The following is an 18,336-nucleotide window of genomic DNA, read 5'->3' as shown; positions in this document are numbered from 1 at the left end:
TTATTTATTTTTTTTAATAAGAGTGAGGAGAGTCACCTGGGCTTCTCAAAGTACATTACATTAATTATTGTTTTCCATATGTAAATTATCTGTTCCCTCAGGGCAGGCAAATGTAGCTAAAGGAAAAACAAAAAACATTCATGTGTATGACTTCTGGTACCAAATCGCTTTTTTATATGAAAGCCACTTTTGCTACAAGTGGCTGATCAGTTATAAATGTAATTTCCAATGATTTGGAAAAACAGTCTTCTGATGTTCAAAAAGTGACCTTTTGAATTCAGTATATATTGTTTGCTACACACTGCAATTGATCAATTTTGTCTTCTTCAATAGCAAAATTTTGGAACTGTTAATTCTCATTGGACTCATAAAATACAACACATTAGAGCCTCTGAACAATTGATATCAATTGCTTCTGAAATACAAGCTCTTTAAAAGCCTAGATATTTGTAGCTGCAACCTTAGTTTAAAATAACCATTCTGACCAGCTGTTTTGCAAGCATTTTATCAGGATAATTAACAGTAAAATATTCATGCTATTTTTTTTAGGAAAGAATGCAATGAGATGACATTCAAAAGTAATCTTTTTGGTTCTGTGGTTTTAAAACAAGGTATTTAGAAAGCTGCCATTCACATTGATTTGCAATGTAGAAAGCCTGTCTAATTAAGGTAATTCTATTATATGATCATGATTACTATGAAATAATGCCCAGAATTTACTAGCTAGTTAGCCCTTTCAGAGCACTGCCATCAGATATTTCCTGAAATTGAAAAGTAATGGCTTAGACCTCAACTTCCCCCATAAATTAATTATTCTGTTACGAGTCAATGACAGATGACTGTGCCAATGCAACAGAACATCATCCATTAATAATCAACACATCCAACTGAGAAACATTATTTTAACCTTTTCAGAGCCTTTGGCTATATACCGTTAAGTGCTAAGAAAGGGCACAGCAGAGCCCTATGGATATATAATGTGGCTATATGTCATGAAAAAAAAATACCATGAATGGAAAATTGGATCCTCTGAAATCTGTGGTACCAATAAGGTTAGGGAAAGATTAAAAAATAATTTCTCACAGTAAGATTTCCAAGAACTACTGCTATACAACTTGGCACAAATATAAGAAGCCATGACTAGGATGTTTTGAAGTGCATATTTAGCCAACTTCTTTCACACTATGGGACAACTTTAAAAATAACATTTATTGAATTGATTTAGAGTTCCCATAATATTTTTTTTTATTAGAGAAGGCTCTGAACAAAAACCCCAGGCCCAAATGCCATTGAACTGTAGACAAGTTTTGATCTTCTAAGTCTGGATCTGAACATTGCTACTCAAGTATGACCCTATTAGTAAACATTTACATGAAGACTAAAGCTCTCTAGACTTCAGGCATCAATTTCTTGTCTTTTCTTGAATACTTTTGATCTGGAATTATAAATTTTTAAAATAAAAACCAAGGCAATAATTTTAAGTGATCCTAATACCTTCAGCTGCTCATACTTGGAGTATTTTACACAAATTTTATGTCAAAGCCTACTATGAGGAATTCAACATTAGTTGCATATGCTTATAAGAACACATGAATTGCCAGGAGTCAGTCACATTAGTGGTCCATCTATTCCAGAATCTTATTTAAGGTAGTGGCTAATACCAACTACTTCAGAAGATGCAATAATCCCAAAGTGAGGAATTATGAAATAACTTGCCCACAGGGAAATATTTCCCTAACCCCTTCTGTTGGAGGTTGACTTATGCCCTGAAGATGGGAAGTTTAAATCTATTCCAAAGCACATTTTGAAGGCTTTTAAAAGATAACTCTTCAAATTCTCTTTATCCATATCAACATCTAAATCTTTGTGAACCCTCTTATGCTCGTCGTCTCAATAATATCTGGCGGCAATAAGTTTCACATGCTAATTATTCAGACATGGTCTTTTGATAAAGAGGTTTTTCTTTGCTTTTCTTATTTTAAAGTTTCCATTTGTATACATATAAAGTATAGTTGTTGGAATTATCCTGCTTCTATGTAGTTACTTTATTTTTAAGGGACCTGCCAGTGGCAACACGGCTTCCTCTGGAACTATACTACCACCAAGATAGGGTTGCTCACGCTGTTTTTCAAAAATACAGGATAGACTTCAGAAGTCTTGACTTGAGCCTCTGGGGGTGAGTCCCTTTTCCCCCATCCTTCCTAGGGGTTCTCTCTCTCCCCATCTCTGGTGCTGCAGAAAACCCAGGGCTTTCAGTGCAAGCGCCAGGAGCTGTTGGAGTCTGCAGCTGATGATCTGAGCCTGCTGTAGCACCAGGCACTACTGGAATGGGGGCTGAAATAAGGGGTGTGGACTGGAAGAAGGCAAGTGGAAGAGACTTTGCTCGAACTAGCCGGGGCACCTTTTCAGGCTTCAGTAGTTGCCCTGTGTGTGGCATGCCTGTGGGTGACCAGGCCAAATTTGAGTGGCATTGAGACCCCAAGTACTAGGTCAAGCTTCCAACCAGTGGCACTTTGCAAAGTGAAGTGCTGGAGCACCTCTGCATCCTGGATTGCAGGTGCCCGAGCAACACTCTGGACCGCTCCAGCAGCACTACACACCTGGTCGAAATATAGAACCAAAAGCTTCCTATACCGATTTAGGGACAGGCAATTTTTTATTTAAATAAGGAACATCCATTATAATATGGGACTGTTAGCAACCTTATGCCACAAGTCATGGCAGACAGTGGAGGCAGGAGGCACCCAACTGTCCATGCCTTTGACAGTTCTAGAGATTTTTGTCCAACATGGATCCTCATGATCCATTGGGGGGTGGGGGGGAGGGAGTTCTGTCACTTGCTCACTTCATCACTACCCCATACAACCCTTGAGTAGCCAATTTAGAGGAAACAGAGGAACCTCATGGAACTTTTCTGCCCTTCTGACACAGCTTTCTTCATGGGAGGGAGGAATCTAGGCCATCACCACTACATGTCATCACTAAAATCCTTGAAATTGGCACTGTAAGGCTGTCTCTTATTTCAAGCTCTCTAGGCCATACCATAAAAAGTGGTAAATTATAGTGTTGCTCATTGTGGGTTGGCTGACCAAGATTGATATTGGCTTCATTTGTACAAAACCATTGTATCTCAAAGCAATTTTTTGTTTAATTTGCAATCATACAGCAAATTGTAAGCATTTCACAAAAAAACACACTTGCCTTTGATCTTCTAAGAAAAGGTGCAACTGAGGTGCTGTATTTGCATAGGACAATGAAAAATTATGAGTAATGAACTAAATTTAATGTTAAATGTGAAGTTTGCACTGGCACCAGTTGAATCAATTCAGTGAAAGTAAATTGCTGACAGGTTAAACACTGTAAATGTGTAATTTAAGATACAGTACAGCATTAAACTTCCATATTATCCACAAATCTTGCTTTATTTTTGGCCACAAAGTGGCCATACACCTTCGTCTATTATATTTCAGTTTGGAAAGATGGAGATAGCGCACATTTAGCACTTTCTATGAAAGTCTTCTCTAGGGTTTGGCTGATTAGTTGTTTTGGATTTTTGTTTTGTTTTGGAGTTAAAATTATATTTTGACCAGATTCATGAGCAAGATGGATAACTAATTGGCTTTATACATAACTCCTGCTATGGCCTTCTTTACAGAGTCTCTACTGCTCCTCCATAAATTAATAAAAACTAAACAACTGCATTAGATCCAGGAATCCTGACCTGAATGTATTTTGACTCTGAAATCAAAGAAATATTACCTGTCAAAATCACTTGAAATAAGGGATAAACCACCCAGGAGTAATGGATGACCGTAAGAAGGGAAGCCCCAACATGAAGCAGTTGGAAGTGGAGCCCAAGAAGAATCTCCAAAGTGGGGGCATATGGAAATCAGCAGGGAAGAAGTGACCAGAAGAAGTTCCCAAATGGACACAGGCAGGACAACTTAAAGCTGCGGGGGGAGCAGGGGCAAGATCGGGGAGACACTGACCAATGCTGCCAACTGCACCCCCAAAAAACATCATATATCCCCTTGCTCATCACCATTTCCTCTCTCATGCCTGCCAAATATCTCACTGATAAGGAAGAGGTTCTGCCAGTGTCAAGCAGATCTAAAGTCCTGCCAGAACCTGGGAGGCAAGCTGGCCTTGGGTCTTAGGCCTGGTCTACACTAAGGGGGGTGTCGAACTAAGGTACGCAACTTGAAGTCGAAGTACCTTAGTTCGGGCTACTCACCCATCCAGATGCTGTGGGATCGAACTCCGCGGCTCCAAGGTCGACTCCGCCACCGCCGTTCGCGGTGGTGGAGTTCCGGAGTCGACCGGAGCGCGTGGGGAGTTCAAACTATCGCGTCTTGATTAGACGCGATAGTTCGAACTCCGAGAAGTCGAACTCTCTGCATCGACCCGCGCGGTAAGTATAGACCTACCCTTAGAAGTAAAGTCCAGGCTCCACTTCTCATACTCATGCCTCATACTGTGTGGCATGGAAGAGGAATGAAAAGCTAGCATTGGCAGAACTCCAATCCCTCCTGCAACCACAAGCTGTGCAGCTAGGACGAACCAGACCTGATAAAGAAAGCAATTAAGTCACCGAGTATAATTTTCCAAGAGAATGGGAGAGGCCTTATTTTTGGGGACGCATAGAAGTAAATCCCCAGCGGGACTGGCTTAGATGACCAAATAATTCTTTCCTATCTCTAACCTGTAGGATTCTATAACTATGGAAATATGAAATAAACAGCAAGATTTGAGATAACACTGTGGTTGCTATGTAAGTGTAGCACTAGTCTCTAGTGAGAGGGAAGGATCCTCATACAACACAATTCAAAAGTCATCACATAGAGCCTGCTATAAACATGGACATCACTTGCCAAAGAAAGATGAAGTCTCCAGCCAATCTAAATTAGGGAAAGTATAAAATGAGGGGGTGATGGACACAAGAAGGGTTAAGACAATAAGGTTGTGTGGTAGATTAGATGAGTAATGTGCATGTATTAATTTAAAACACTGAACTTCCCTTAGTAGAATGGATGACTAGGATTTAAAAAGACTCCTTGAAGAAATGTGTTTGGAGAAGGAATTTGAAGGAATTAAATTCAAAAGCTGGCCTGGGATGCAGCGGTTAGTCAGACGAGCAAGTAGGCTAAGCAAGGTGGGCTTGGGGTGAGTGAAAGGAGACAACAGATACGCTCTGGAGGGCTCTGAAGACAAAGATGGCAGCTTGAATTTGTTATGGGAGGCAATGAAGGGATTTAGAAAGGAGCTGAGCACAGTTGGCAAAGCAGGTGAGATTCAGGTAGACTGAAGAAAGAAGAGATGAAGATCCAGGTCAGAAAAAGTATGAGACCAAAGACTGGACACAAATTTTGGCAGTGTGAAAGGGGTGGAAAGAGTGAATTTTGGAGATTAATGTTTTGCAATTAATCAGAGATCTGCACAAAGTCAGAGGCAGATATGATTTAACATTAACATTGATGTTTAACTCTATAATTAGGGTTATAAATTTCTGCCCCCTCCCCCCCGCAAGACAGTAACTTTAAAAACACTGCAATTTTCTATTTAAAAAAGTAATGCCATTTCATCCAAACTTTTATTAAAAGCTATTTCATTGATCTCCCTTCAGTTTAGAAAAAACTATGGAAATGTTATTTATTATTTACACAGCACTATACAGTAAATATGCATGGTTAGTATTTAACTAAGAAATAAGTTAGCCCTGCCCCATTGACCTTTGTCTTCTAAGTTAACCAGTAATTTGACAAGTGTTAAACTTTCTGAGGAGAGGGAAAGGAGGAGGAGAACAGCAATAAGATCATGCAGCTGCTTTGGTAGGTAATGCACATGCCATGGAGGGTGCACCAATTTTTCAGGTGTTCATGACTGTGATTCAATGTATCACATGAGTATCACTGGCAAACATTGTAGGTACAAATATACTTTTTTAAATCCAAAATTTAGAACAGTGGCTAGACCAGAACTACAGAATTTCTTCTAAATTGAATATTCTGTATGTGTCCTGCAGATGTTTAGACCCAAGCTACTAGAATTCTATGCTCCAGCTAAAAACATAATCCAAAAGATACACTGCAATCCACACATCTCCAAAGAGAGATGTGGTATCTGGGAAAGTGCATGGAATAGCTTTAAAGCATGACTGTGTCATATGTTGCTATCTGGAAAAACTACAAATCAGAGTGGAACATGTAATTATGCTCAAGTATAAGTGCTGAATGAACAGTAGGCAAGTCCTTAAACCATTGAAATATAATGACAAAACTGCACATCAAATACATTGCACCCACATATATTGATCAGAAACAACTCCCACAGAAGTAGTCTAACAAAAGGACAACTTGAGCTGAGCTGATATAAACCCACAATCCATCACAATTACCCTCTACAACTAATTAAGCCAATGTATATTGAGTTTTTAGAAGCTGTGCCCAATTTCCGACACAAACAATCCTGTGATACAACACAGCAATCTCCTCACTTGCCATTGGGTTACAGGCCATCCCATTTTCAGTTTATAGCAAGCTTCACCAGTAACAGACTACATCAAGGCCATACACATGGAAAAGGAGAAAGATATAACGTTGTTAAATGTGGGAGCCATAATTAAAACGTGTTTTGCATGATGCCAGTGCTAGCCCTCTGGGGGCCCCCCCAAGCACAAGTACCCCCCCCACACACACACACACCACATAATAAAAAACAAATAGGTGCCCCCCTTGAGCTGCTTGGGGCCCTAAGCAATTGCTTAGTCTGCTTATACCTAGTGCTGGCTCTGCATAGTGCATTAATTTACATCAAAAGGGTTACTGAGTTCACAAATACATGACTTAAAATGAAGTCCAAGTAAGCTGCTGAGTACCTGTTTGTTAGAGATACCCAGGAACAGACTACAGATTGGTGTAGTCATTGTTGTAGTCTGCCCTTCTATTTTATTAATCAATCTGGAAATAAAGCTGGCTCTGAACTACCAGAAAAAGTATATTGGTTCTTAAACAGTTTTCACCGCTGTTCATCTCACTCTTTGCAGTCTCTTCTGCATTTAACGAAACTAAACAGGTCTTTAAAGATATCCAAATGTGTACTCTAAAATTCTTTAATATACAAAAGCTATTGAAAGGAGTTCAACTTCCCCAGACTATCTAAGCACACACATACCCAACAACGTCTTCTTAATATGTGGGTGAGGTATACATTTGGAGCTGGGGTAACAGCAATTTTGCTGTTAATATAGGCTTGGTGAGGGTGGAGATAGCACCTTTAAGAAATCTGTTTAGCATCTTTTGACTACACCCAGGAAGAGATGCACAAACCAAGGTCTATATTTAGACCAAATCCATAGTAGTTTCCTCTTTAAAACCTACATATTTCAGTGTATAATCTCATGCAACACTTCTGAAATGAGGGACAGGAATTGACCCACAATTTAAAAATAGTTATTGCTCTGTCAGACTATAAGTAACACAGGTCTTGCAAAGAGCAGAAACAATTTGTAATGTCTGCAATCTTGTGTTTTATAATAATTAAAAGAAAAAAGTGATCTCTCGATCTCTCTCTCTCACATACACACCTTTTATTTTCATTTTATTTGCAACAGTACTTCTAAACTGAAGATATCTGAATGAATTCAAAGATGAAATGCCATACTGTGCATCTCTCTAATCTCTTGAAATGAACACTGCATGTATACTACAAGGGTCTGCTTAAAAAGCAAATTAAAAGTGTAACGTCGCATCCCTTGCTTCTCAGACAACCAGATGGAAAATTTATGGCTGGTAATTTCTACAGTCAATCTTAATGGTTGCTTTTGTGCCCTGCAAATGTTATTTCAATGTTTTAGAGTAAAGAAAACATTATATTTTTGCTCATCTAAGTGATTATACATACTTCTCATCCAACAAATAATTTACTGAGGCAACAAATTTGAAATGGATTAAAAAGTACTCCCTTTTTAATACAAAGTAGAGTTAACCTGTGGAATTCACTACCACCGGATATTATTGAGGCATATATCTTAGCACAAAATCAAAAAAGGGTTTAATACTCAAAATAAAATAGTAACTGTAATGTAACAATAAGGTTATGATTTTTGAACTACTCAAGAAAGGAAACAAATAGGCAAGAGTCTCAAAGAAAAAGCCAATTAATTCAGCCATAATGCACATCCTAAATGTTCTATGGTATGTGTTTAGCAGTAATGTATTAAGAGACACATTTAATAAAATCAAAAATAGAAACTACAACATCTGTGCAAGGTGGCAGCTTAACATAATTGAGCATTCAAAAATTAGAAAATGAAAAAGCTGAAAATCATAACCTGATTCATATGAAAGAAAGACCAATCCCCAGCACCTGATGCCCTTAGCACCAGAATGAGGCAAGTTCAATGCTGAATCACAAATCAGAGTGATACTTCCTGTGTTACTGGTACTACTGCCAGCAGCACCTGGGCTCCTAAAGCAGGGGCGGCTCTAGGCATTTTGCCACCCCAAGCACGGCAGGCAGGCTGCCTTTGGTGGCTTGCCTGCGGGAGGTCCCTGGTCCCGCGAATTCGGCGGCAGCCTGCAGGAGGTCCGCCGAAGCCGGGGGACCAGCGGACCCTCCGCAGGCACGCTGCCGAAGGCAACTTGCCTGCCGCCCTTGCGGCGACCGGCAGAGCACCCCCCGCAGCTTGCCGCCCCAAGCACGCGCTTGGCGTGCTGATGCCTGGAGCCGCCCCTGTCCTAAAGGCTTCCTCTCCAAGTACTGCCCAGGTTTGACCCTGCTTAGCTTTTGAGAGCTGAAAAGATCATAGCTAGGCTTGGAAAGATTAGGTTTTTTTTAAATCAATAAACGTCAATTTCACCATACACACAAACCAACAAAAAATAATTCCATCAATAATAACCGAAACTTACAATAGGCAAAGAAAGAAAAATACTGCCTCAGAACCCTGATTTTGATTGAAGGATATTTACTTTGTATGTATTGCCATGTGATGTTGACAATTTGTGTTTTAACAGTTATAGCTTTAACTTTTTGAACCTAAATATTTACTGTAATTAAATAATTATTGTCTGACATGCCCAATTTGAGCCCCCCATATTTTCCCACAACTGTGAAAATTTAAATATATAAAAATTTTAAGAGCTTAAAAATAAACATTAATATTATCCATTGAAATAATAAAAAATAAATAAAAATTGAATCCTGCCAAGCATAATCATAGCATGAAGTATTATGAATATTGAAAAAGTCAATGCTATAGAAAAATGGATAATTTGGCAACAGAGGATAAGTTGGGTGTGGGTTATAAATATTGACTCATCTGCTGTAGCACCAAAGGAGAAACACATTTTAGTGGTTAGCAAATCATATTTACAGAAATGCCTAAAATCATAGGCTTAATCACAAACCACATACATACCATAGATAACCTTTTCCTTTAGTTAAGGCTTTTTAATGTCATCCTTCATTGTACAAATATGATTATCCACAGAATAAGCACAACAAACAACTAAATACTTAAACATCTAAAGGGGCAATTAGGTGTCTAAGTCCCCCTTGTGAATCTAGCCCTAAGTCCAACATTAAAGTGGCATTGGCATTCACAGAACCACCACTCAAGCTGCCAGATGACCCCGTAGGCACCTACATTTCTGTTGGTGGGCACATGCAAAGCTGCCTAAGTCCTGATAGTGCCAAGCTGCTCAGTGGTTAAACCCCAGCAGGATTCACAAGCTAGGTGTTCCCTTGTCTTTCTCCCCAGCGAGGCCCAACCCTGTATGCATTCTCAGAGCACACCTACCCTGCACAGAGGACAGAGTGGTGATACCCATGCCCTTATGCCCAGTGGCCTGGTGGTTAGGTCACATAGCCAGGGCAGGGGAATCTGGAGTTCCAATCCCTCCACTACCCAATTCAGAGCAGAAACTTGAATGCAGCTCCCCCACCTACCACTGGGCTATAAGAAATCATTTTCGGCTGGGTCTCTCTCTCAATCTGTCCTGTTGAACCTTCTCCACTTGGTATGAAATCCTTAAAAAGTCACCAAGCCAGACAGCAAGAGAGAGAGAATGGCTATTGACCAATGACATTCATCTGGGAGGTGGGAATCCTGAGTTCAAATCTCTGTTCTGAATCAGGCAGAAGAGGGTTTTGGTTTTTTTACCCCAGTCTCCTATATCCAGTGAGTGCTTTAAGCACTGGGCATGAGGGGGCACCACCAACAACTTTCCCTAATTTTTTCTTCAGAAGAGACTGATGTGATTTAGACACGTAACTCCACAAGATGGAGGCTATGACCCAGGCAGAGAGAGGTGCCCCCCCTCTGGACCAAAGTTAGGCACCTAAATCCCTGTAAAGGACAGGGCTTAGACCACACCTCTCTCCTTGGCATTCCCTATTAGCTAGCATAGGCAGCTCCACACTTACTATTCTGGCTTCTGTGCATCCTCCTAAGGCACTACTCCTCCTGCATTGTATTGAGAGCCTACGCGCCTAACTCAGGATTGTGAATTCCCCTAGGCAGCAGGGCACCTAGAAGTTAGTGCACCTTACAGACCTGCCAACAGTCCTAGATTTCATGCGACTGTCCTGCTTTGACCCCCAGAGTCCTCCATCCTAGTTGAAGTGAACATTTTCCAAATTTGGGGCCACCCGGGGGAGGAAGGGGCAGTTTGCCTCGGTCTCCATCTACGGAGGGGCGGACAGGCCAAACCTGAGTGACACTGCACCCTGCTTTACCCACGTGAAATGTTGGGAGCTACGCCCCTATGAATCTAGCCTGTAGACTACTAGTCTAGACTACTGCATGGTATGCCAGAGGTTACTTCCTTCTCAGTAAAAGGAAGAGAGCCAGGCATCTCAGTCTCACAAAGACCTGTTGTTACCATGAAGGAAGGCAGAGGATAAATTGGAGCTCAAACATACACAACTCTCTGCCTGAAAAATGTTTTAATATCCAACATTTGTCATAAGGAAGGACGGTATTCTTTGAAATCTCCCTCAGAGAAGATCCAAATAACTGATATTCTCTACTGATAATCTTTTTTTTAGCACTGCCAACACTTCTGGGGTATTTGCCTCCTTTTCCTAGCATCTGCTATTCATTTGCTCCAACAAATGACCCAGCCTGGCTGCCCTATGAAATGATGATTTTAGAGTTCAACACTCCGAACTACTACAGCACTATCCACCAGCTGTTAACTTACAGGGGTTTTTTGTGTGACTCAGATAGTTGGAATTATAGCAGACATTTTCAACAGTATATAGAAATGGATCCCAGCACGAGGGGTCTAACTACAGCTGTATTAATAGTACTATTATCTTCATCCACCCACCACAAGAAAACAGTGAATTATCTGTTTCCAAAATATGCAAAGCTCTGCCCTGTCACGCTGTGCATTACTTGCTCTGATACATAGATAATCAGAATACAGTCTATATTTGCAGCTTGTAATTTAAATGCAAAGAAGAGTCCTGTGCATGACATGATCATAAGTAAAAGTGAAGTCTCTAAAGAACTACAGCCCACAATCTATTGTGAGAGTTTAGGTTCTAACCGGGTCTGACTAATGTATTTATGCCAGAGAGCTCAAGTATTGATAAACAAATGGATTTTTATAGTTCCATTCAATTCAGAAGGTCACTCCTCCCCATTTTTATTTGCATTGGCGTACAGTGTGCAAAATAAAAAGCCAAATTCAACCTTCGACAAATGTGAACAGAGGAAAGAGAATGACAGAACTGCCTTGTGCCCAGATCATCATTAACTGTTTTTAGCTTTCCCCCTGATTTCATTCCCAGTTTAATCTCATGCATGGAGATATTCAACTTGCTTGCAAGTTCCAAAGTTTTTCCTAAATCTTGTCAAGTGATTGACAAGATCTACTTGGCCTATTTAATCTTCTAAGTGAGATGGAAGTTGGGTATAGTTTGTTAAATATTTAGTGATTAATAACTGTGGTGTGTGTAGCAATGTAAATGTAAGGGAGAGATAATGATTCTATCATTTGTGTGTTCTGCACCTTTAAATGAAAGGAGTCTCCTGGCCTGTCTGCTGGGAGGCAATGTTGTGAGCAAATTCAAGATGACGGTTATACCATGACTACCACACTATACTCCCTTGCATAGATATTTTGTTAGTTTTTCTTATGTTTGGATTTTCATTACTCTAAAATAAAAACACCACAGATTTAGAGCAACTTTGCTCTTTCCACAATGTTGGAGAAATATTGCTCCAGCAAGGCTACAGAAATATACATTTCTTCCCATTACTAGCTTAATCCAAGGCCTGAACCTGCTCCCCTTGAAATCAATGACAAAACTCCCACTGATTTAACTGAAGCAGGATTAGCCCCCTTAGTGTTGAAGCTTAAAACAAAAAACAAAAACAAACAAACATTTTAGAGTCTCATATGCAGTTTGGCTGAAGTGGCTTCTCAGTGTCGTATCTTCCTTACACTACTTAAGTTCCTAAATATTATTTGTTGATCTGATTGATACATTTTTATGGGTGTGCTGGGAAAAACCCAAGAGTAAGTTTTAAAGTGTTACAAGAAGACTATGTTAAAGAAGGGGATACGTGGAAGGTATGTGTATACTGTCAAGCTGAGTTTTTACATTGGCATCCATCACCAGACTATGTCAGCACCTCCCGACAATAAAAAAAAAAATGACAATTATGTCTCTCTCCTCTGCCATTCCTTGGTACATCAAAGATCATTTTATTGCCATTATATGTCACTGTAAGGACAATAAAATGAATAGTTCTTTTCTTAATACCTTGGTAAAGAAAAATCCAGATGACTATGGAATAACCAGCAGTGCTATCATTTTCGCAATTTAAAGATCACTGTAGCTTTGAAATATTTTGTCATTATCTTCACAACATGTCATCACTGACATCATCTTAAATATCAAACTATGATGCTATGGACAGTAATGCAGAAGAACTGTTTTGCAATCATCCTGACTTTTTAATATTACCTTCACAGGTTGGCATTATAAATAATTTTATCTTCAAAGAACAACATACCGTACCATCCAATTTTCAACAACTACTCTCATTGAAAGTAGTGGGAAGTACTATTTATAAATCAATGACATGACACGCCCCATTGCCTCAATCGTATCAAAATTTTCTAGACTGTTATTCTCCATACTTCCTTTAGGGTAACCCAAGGGTAATAAATAGATGGTTGTTGTATTCTGAAGCACTTTTTAGCACAGACTATGAAATAATTTTAGCAACTAGAATAGCTCAATAGTGACTTGATCTATGTGTAAAAGCAGCAAAGAGTCCTGTGGCACCTTATAGACTAACAGACGTTTTGCAGCATGAGCTTTCGTGGGTGAATACCCACTTCGTCGGATGCATGTAGAGAAGTGGGTATTCACCCACGAAAGCTCATGCTCCAAAACGTCTGTTAGTCTATAAAGTGCCACAGGACTCTTTGCTGCTTTTACAGATCCAGACTAACACGGCTACCCCTCTGATACTTGATCTATGTGGTTCCCTTAGCTTCATTTTGCTTTAATGACATGGGATAAAATTTGCAAGGCAGCCTAGGTGATTTAGGAACTTAAGTCCTATTTTCAGAAGTGACATATCCCATTGTCAATGTTCCTAAGTCATTTCTGAAAACAGGATTTAAACACTTTTGAAAAGGCTACCCATAATGTTATCTTCACATACTGAAGAAATCATCTTCAAAACATCATTATGAGGAGTCTTCATCATTATTTGAATGGAGAATGAGAATTTAACATGAATTATGTTCCACAATTTTGTTACATTAGACCAGAAACTCTTGAAGCTCAGAGTTTTGGTTTGGATAAACAACCAAAAATGCCTAACTGAAAAAATCTGAACCTCTTGGGTCTACAAGAACTGACAGAATGATTTACAGTCATTCTTGCTTTTGGTCATGCCAATAATATCACAAAAACTGACATTCTAGCAGCTTTTCAGAGACTTACACTTTTCATCCTGACCAGAACCCAAAAGTGTAAAATTATAATTTATCCAAAATGATTCAGCCACATCTAACATATTATTTGAGAGAGCGCACGCGCGCGTGTGTGTGTGTAAGCAAAGACACACACCTAATCCCACAGAATTAGCTAAAACCAAAGAAAGCTGTCAAGTATCAGAGGGGTAGCCGTGTTAGTCTGGATCTGTAAAAGCAGCAAAGAGTCTTGTGGCACCTTATAGACTAACAGACGTTTTGGAGCATAAGCTTTCGTGGGTGAATACCCACTTCGTCGGATGCACGTAGTGGACATTTCCAGAAGCTTCTTGCTTGCTTATATATACCTGCCCCTGGAAATTTCTACTACATGCATCCGATGAAGTGGGTATTCACCCACGAAAGCTCATGCTCCAAAACGTCTGTTAGTCTATAAGGTGCCACAAGACTCTTTGCTGCTTTCAAAGAAAGCTGATCTCTCTAGGTAAATTCCTTCATCCCACAGGAAATCAGATTATTTTATTTTCTACAAAACTAATTAAGTGTGTGAAAAGTAAAGAAATTGGAAGCAGAAATAGCTAAAATTGTGGTTTACCTCACTCTGTATCAATGTTGTGGTTTTTAGACTTTGAGATGTTTTAGACAAATTAATTAGCATGAGGTTAATTTCATAATTTGCCTCTTAAAAATTCTGAGGTCTTACTGCAGAGAGAGAGAGAGAGAGAGAGAGAGAAACACTACATTCTGCATATAACAAATTAACTTGTAATATAAAACAACTGTTTTATGCTGATTCCAAGATAGTTGGCAGGATTAAGCAATTATGCATTTTCAGTGCCGATGCCAGGGGTTCTCATTTTCCTTTTCCTGATTATTTTTAAAAACACTAGTAAATTATACAATAAAGTATTATATGAATGGTCTCTTACTATAGAATATTGCATTTAAATGTGAGGAAAGTTTGAAATCCTTGGGATTACAATGAGTTACCTTGTATCCAAGTCACTCCGGCCATACTATATGGAAGTGTTGCAACACTTCACAGGCCAAAGCAATATTATGGAAAATTAGTAGTGACACACAGATACAGTTGCATCAGAGGTTTCACTGTCCAAAAATATCTTTCACTTTCATCTTTGAGATTCTTGTCTTTAATAGATACTTATTAGATATAAAATTCTCAAGACAAACAAATGAAATAAACACTGTTATATACAAATCACCAACTCTTTAAAAAACAAACAACAACAAAAAGCCAACAAGAAAAACCACAGGTTATTCTTTTCCCCTGAACGTGTTTGGATTTATGTGCACAGTGCAACACACTGGTTTTGGCATTGCTGTCCTTGCCCCCAAAATATTAATTACACTAATACATAATACTATTTAATACATGGGAGATACTCAAAGATTGCAGCAGTGTATATACACATTTAAAAAAAGTAAAGTTAGAGAACACTAATTTTTCAACTTAATATACAAATGTTTATTTTTAAATATATAACCACTAACAATTTGGTGTAGCTGTTATGTGATTTCCTCAATCTAAATAGATTACATGTATTACTGTCAAAAATTCAATCAGATAAGCAAGTTTCACACTACTCTGCTATAGTGAAAAAAAAATCAATAAATCCAGCTTATCTAACCATGCAACAGTTAAATATTGATTATTAAGAGAACAAACTATTTTCCTCCTTTTTGCATAACTGTGGTACAAGTACTGCTTAGATGGGGCGAGGAGGCACAGTGAGTAACAGCACACTAGCCCTGTTTTAAAACACACAAGTGAGCATCACTTTGGCATTAGAACTCTAATTGTCCATTGTCCATAAACCACCAGAAGCTTCCTCATGGTTGGGGACAGATGGTGGCTTTTGCTCATGAAAAGATGAGTACTAGAATAGCAGAAGTGTGGTGAAATGAAGTTGAGCTGTACAGGCAGATTCTCACTTTTACGAGAAATGCATTCTCACTTAATAAACATTAAAACATGCACATAACATAAACAGATCTAGTTAATATACCCAGCTGGTATCCTATTTAATGTACTTCCTCATCTCCAACTGATCACTGGATCCAAAAACCGGGATCTAAAGCTTTCCATTACCTGAAATCCAAAAATCATGCCTTACATTTTTATTTGGACATTTTTCCCTTGCAGCTGAATGAGATATCTAACTACAAGAACTTCTCGTGACAGTGTCAATTCACATCTGTTGAGATACTGCTATGATAGTAAGGTACCTCTAATTACAAGCGACCAAAAATCATGATGGCAAAATGATTCAGAGACAAATCTATTCAGAACACACAATGCAAAGAGGATAGCAAAAAGAGACCAACACAAGTAAGCACCTGACAGAAAGACAATGCCATCATTTCAATGCTAGGGTTAACGTTACAGTGTCAGAATGGCTGTTCTGTGCATATATGAAGTCTCCATTACTACATCAGTTTATTCCTCTCCCCCACACTTTAAGTATAACTTTTCTGCAAGTTCCTCTTTTACGCGCCAAGGATCACTTGTATATACCACACATAAGTGAGGCCACCTCTCAGTCTTAAAGATATTCTCCAAAGACTATCATATCAGTCTGAGATATGTGTACATACACATTTCTAATCAGGGCACCCGAGAGTGGGTTCAGGCCCCAGTGAAAAAAAATTTTCGGACCCCCCAGCAAGGGCAAACCGGTTAAACAGGGCCAACAAAGCCAGGGAAGCCGGGCCCCCTTCCGGACCGCCGGGCCTCAATAATTTGTACCGGCTTCCCCTCCCCTCTCAGCGGCCCTGTTTCTAACATTATCTACAGCTAATATATAGAAGGGAAATGTGTTCATATTTCACTGAGGTCTTGGAGGTCATCTTGACTAAGCAGGAAGATCTCAAAGACAGGGTTGGCCCTTGAGCAGCTGTGGCCCTCTGCAAACACTGAAACAGAAGATTATGTGGCTGATTCTCCAGCGCCTCGTGCCATCTGTAAACATGTACACCTATGCAAAGAGAAGTGAATGTCAAAACCAGTTTGAATAAGGAGGAGTCCTTGTGGTATATTGGAGACTATTTGTTAGCCTCTAAGGTGCCACAAGGACTCCTCCTGGTTTTTGCTGATACAGACTAGCACAGCTAAACCTCTGAAACCTAAAACCAGTTTGATTACATCTTACACCCACTTTTCACTGGTATGAAGGACAGCACTATGTGGGAGGCAGTGGAGACCCAGGTCCTGGGTGTGGGGTGGAACTGGAGGCCTAGGGCTCCCCTCGCTCATAGATCAGATGAAACCTAGTTGTAGTGATCAAGCTGATACTTGGTGAGGAATGTATCAGAGGGGTAGCCGTGTTAGTCTGGATCTGTAAAAGCAACAAAGAATCCTGTGGCACCTTATAGACTAACTGCTGCAAAATGTCTGTTAGTCTATAAGGTGCCACAGGATTCTTTCTTGGTGAGGAATAAAAATACTGCACTTTGTGGCAGAATTTGAAACCTTCACCATTAGTCAGAGGAAGGGTGTGGGAGGGGATCCCTTATTCTTCTGAAGAGAAGTGCTTTGCTTCTGGTGCATTTAAGACCACATTTCCTAGATAAAAAATAAAATAATAAAACCCGCTCCCAATGGCAGGTAGCTCTGTGCGATCCCCCTGTTGACAAGATGCGGGGAAAGCTGCCTGAATGTTTCATTTACGAGGCTTCGGGAGGATCAGGCGCTGGAGCCCATCCACTAACCTTGAGAATCTCAGCTCGCTGTTTGGACTCTTGCTGGCCCAATACCTGGGACAGGCTCCGCTGAGCAACCAGAACAATTAGCGGGAAGTCTGAGGAGCGCCACATTATCGGGATTCACTAAGTCCGGGGGGGAGGCAGGGAGGGCTGCAGGGACCCCGTGGCGGAAGGAGTCTGGGGCTGCACCTGCTCGGCTCCGCTTCCTGCATCGCCCCCTGCCCCAGACTCGCTGCTCCCTGTCGCAGCACAGGCCGCTCCCACGTGCGGGGCCCATCAAGGCAACGGGAAACCAAAAGGGGGCGGGAGGGGGGTAGTGCTGGCTGGGCAAAGCTGCTGCCCGCCGGCGAGCCCCACTGGTTCCCTGCCGGGCCGGGGGGCTGACTCCGAGCAGAGCCGCGGCGACCCGGCTGAGAGGGGTGTTAACTCCTTACACCTGTTTAACCCTTTCACCTCGCAGGACCAGAGCCTCCTGGGAGGCACCGAGAGCTCGGCCCCTTAGTCCCGAGGGAGACTCGGCTGGGGGAGAGGCGGGGGCGTTGTCAGCTGCGGGCACCGGGGAGCCGCCCCCCCGCCACTGGGACACAAGCCGGGAGCGCGTCGAGAGGCAACTGAGTCCAGCGCAAAAGCTGCCCCCGCGCGCGCCGCT

The 18,336-nt window shown here is 40.6% G+C and overlaps 1 protein-coding gene across 8 annotated transcripts in view; it reads right to left on the bottom strand.

Annotated features, from left to right (window-relative positions):
* Positions 1-18,336, bottom strand: part of PIEZO2 (piezo type mechanosensitive ion channel component 2) — a 443,406-nt gene that overhangs the window by 422,129 nt on the left and 2,941 nt on the right. Inside the window, exon 1 of one of the 8 annotated variants that reach the window (XM_039525713.1) lies at positions 17,694-18,232. The exons of the other annotated variants lie outside the window; for them this stretch is intronic. The gene's annotated coding sequence lies outside the window, so the exon portion shown is untranslated. Of the gene's footprint in view, positions 1-17,693; positions 18,233-18,336 lie in introns of those variants that run through there. 8 annotated transcript variants of the gene reach the window in all.

Source organism: Mauremys reevesii, linkage group 2, assembly GCF_016161935.1.
Source record: "Mauremys reevesii isolate NIE-2019 linkage group 2, ASM1616193v1, whole genome shotgun sequence".
Classification (NCBI taxonomy): domain Eukaryota; kingdom Metazoa; phylum Chordata; order Testudines; family Geoemydidae; genus Mauremys; species Mauremys reevesii.
Note: the sequence above shows the minus strand (reverse complement) of the source record. Positions and strands in the feature narration are given on the sequence as shown.